Source organism: Mesoplodon mirus (genome assembly GCF_964341445.2).
Source record: "Mesoplodon mirus genome assembly, chromosome: 5".
Taxonomy (NCBI): domain Eukaryota; kingdom Metazoa; phylum Chordata; class Mammalia; order Artiodactyla; family Ziphiidae; genus Mesoplodon; species Mesoplodon mirus.
This window is the reverse complement of record NC_138980.1, coordinates 104,763,321-104,767,077: the sequence shown is the minus strand read 5'-3', so window position 1 is coordinate 104,767,077 and position 3,757 is coordinate 104,763,321.

Genomic DNA, 3,757 nt, shown 5'->3' with positions numbered 1-3,757 from the left:
CTCATCTGTAATGCAATCATCTCTGACCCCAGCACTTCTGAGCCGTTTCACTTCCCTCCACACCAATTTTATTCACAATTATATCATCTTCATGCAAGTACTGAATCACAGCTTCTCACATTTAACAGCCTAACACGTAATTTGGGAAGTTGGAAATAGTTATGACACTCTAGAGGCAAGGTTTTAGAATTTACACTATTTTAGATAGCTTGTAACAAGCCCATAAAATTTGAGAGTGCCTGTTCTGAGGTTGATTGAGCAAAAAGGTATGCCTCTAAGCAATGATATCTTAATTCTAGACCTGTAATATATGATATCATTACAATTTAAATGATTTCCACTGTAATAAATTTCAAGGGCTTATAATCAAAATTAGTTAATGTCATCAATTAGAGAATCTCTTACCATATTTTCCTTTTTTAAAGGGAAAGGCTAAGTATTTATGAAATATCCAGGATAACATTCTATGCTAGGTTGCTCCACAGCCAGATTCCTATGCATAAATCCTGGCTTTATCATTTATTGGCTGAGTAACCTTAGTTAATTATCAAATGTATGCATTCTTTGGATTCCTCATCTGTAAAATGGGAATAATAAGAGTGTTTACATCACAAGGTTTCTAGGGGGTTGAATGAGTTAATACGTGTAGAGAACTTAGAAGAATACTGGGCTCATACCATACGTTCAACAAATGTTAGATGTTATCAGCATCAATGTTTGGAAACAGACAATACTATATATTTCAGCTTTTGAAATGGCAAAACAGTATAAGAAACTGGTCAATCAAAGGCTCTGTAACTGTGTGACTACTGTCAGTAAGAATAAATTAAAGATGGGAATCAGGAATTTTAGAGTTTAGAAGATGCTTCATGTAAATTTCTAATCTATAGAAATAGCTAAAATATACAGCATGGGATTTAACAAATGGCTGTCATGTTATTGTTGAGGAAGGCATCATTTTGTAAACATCTAAACTTAATGTAAATATCTAAACTTAATTCCCTGCAAGTAAGACATTTTGACTTCCATAATATCTTCTCATTCAAAGAAGAGCTGCTGAGTATTCTGTCTAATGCATCTCCACTTTTTTTTTTTTTTTTTTTTTTTTTGCGGTATGTGGGCCTCTCACTGTTGTGGCCTCTCCTGTTGCGGAGAACAGGCTCCGGATGCGCAGGCTCAGTGGCCATGACTCACGGGCCCAGCCGCTCCGTGACATGTGGAATCTTCCCAGACCGGGGCACGAACTCGTGTCCCCTGCATCGGCAGGTGGACTCTCAACCACTGCGCCACGAGGGAAGCCCTGCATCTCCACTTTTTAAACAATAAACAGGAGCTAGTGGTATCTTCACTATCCCTCTCACCTTGCCTTGTCTTATCTTCTCTCCTTCCTGAATTGAACTTCCACAGCAGTGACTCTGCTTCAGCAGCAGTCTTTCACATTTTGAACTCAGAAACTGTTTACACTCTTAAAAATCATTAGTGACTCCAAAGAGCTTTTGTTGATATGTATTATACCTATCAATATTTACTATAATCTAAATTAAAATTGAGAAATTTAAAGTATGTATTTATTCATTTTTAAATAACCATAATAAACCCATTATTGTGTTATTATAAATGGCACATTTTATGAAAAAAAAAACGTATTTTCAAAACCAAAAAAATTTAGTGAGAAAACACCACAGAAACTTGAAAAAGAAGGCAAATAGTATCTTAGTATTATTATAAAAATTTTGAACTCTCAGATCCTCTCCAAGATTTCCTGGACTCCACTTTAAAAAACACTGTCCTTGAGAATTCATTTGTTCTCTACTAAGTATTTACTATGCAGTGCTGTACACTGTGGGGTATACAAGAAAAATGAGATATACAAAACCTCTTCAGATACATATATTCTTGCTAAGGAGATTCAAAATATACATTTTCAAAGCAAATACAACTTTAAGACCGTTCCTTTTCTTCTTTCCTGTCCTATAATATGCTAATAAATGTATATATAATTTCTCCTTAAATGAGATTATCAACATATGCCACAAAATTAGGGACAAACCCATAATAATTCAAAGTAAAAAAATATCAGTGAGGGCAGAGGAGACTTCAGGAATGGAGAAAGAACCTGAATTGGGCCCAGAATAATCAATCAGAAATAAATGGAATTAAATCTTGGTAAAGAGATTTCAAACAGCATGGCATAACATGATATATTCAGGGTACTTTCAAGAAAAGCTTGGAGAGGAAAATGTAGACAGAGGTGAAAGAAAGATAAGATTAGACTGAGACTTAGTTGTGGAAAGATTTGAATTTTATGATGAGAATATAGAGGTTTCCTTATGTAAGTAACGGGAATCACAAATGCTTCTGAGCGATGGCATAATATGAAAAATGTATGGTATAGATGGGAAAGAAAGAGAACTGGAAAGTGAAAGAACAAGTTGGGAGGGGATGGAGTAATGTAGGCACTGCATAACCACTGAAGAGCATTTCAAGGAATTTTAGATTAATTGGAATAAAGCTAGATGATATATTTCACTATCAACTCACTCCACTCTACCAGTATCCCTGAAAAAGCCCTCTCTCTATAAAAGGTTGAGAGAGATTGGAGGGTAGGTATTACAAATATCCACATAAATACATTGTAAGGAAAATAAAAGGGAAAGACAACCTTTGGATTAAAATATGGAATGTGGAGGAAAAACTGTTAAAAGAGCTGAGAAAATGGGGGATAACTGAACACTGGATAACATTAAGAATTTATTGTTATTTTTAAGTCTGATAATATTTTGCTTATGCTAAAAATAACTGAAACAGAATCTCTCATATTTTAGAGACTCATACTGAAGTATTTGCAAATATAATTATACAGTCTTGAACTTACTTTAAAAATCCTGCAATGAGGCCAAAGTGAGTAGAGGTATAGGAGAAACAAGATCAGCTATGTGTAGCTAATTATTGAAGTTGTTTGATAGGTACATAGAGATGCTTTATACTGTTCTTCCTTCTATAAATGTTTGATAATTTTTTAAACATCATTCAATAAATGTAAAACTCCAGGCACTCTGCCTAGCATAGAGTAAGTACTCAGTAGACGTTAACTAATAAAATCCACCCCCTAAAAAAAGCACTGTATGAGTGGCATTTACATGGATCTGTTCACTTTGTACATGTGTATATGTAATGTATCTTAATTTTTAAGAGTTTACATTTTCCTACTGGTAATGGCAGAATAGCTTGTGTTAGACTAACTCTTCCACTGATAATTAATATAAACTCTGAGCAAAATATTTTTTTTAAAAAGGCAGTTTGCATGTACTGAAAGAAAGATAAAAGAGGGCATATACTAGAGGGAATACAGTCCTTGAAAGAAGGGAAGAAAATTAGATGAGCACCACATTTAGCCACTGTTCCCTTGAGAGCCTATCCCAGTTTGCCATGGAGTCCAGTGGAATAGAGCTCAGACAGAAAGCAGCAGCCTATTAGGTTAAGGAGAAATAGGTTGAGCTGATAGGAAAATTCTGGAAAGGAGAAAGCCACAGAGAGAAAAAAATCTGCATTAAAATTTTCTTCAAATTATTGGCTGACTGTTGAGCGGCTTATGTATAAAATATAACCAGAACCCCCCAAAAATCAACAGCAGTATCTCATCAGCCCCCCTGCTCAGGGAACATAGTTTTGTTTTTAAAGTCCTATCAAGTTAGAGAGGCTTGGTAAAGACTTCAGGCTTTCCATTAAAGCCACATTTTAGGAATAAGGCCAGGAC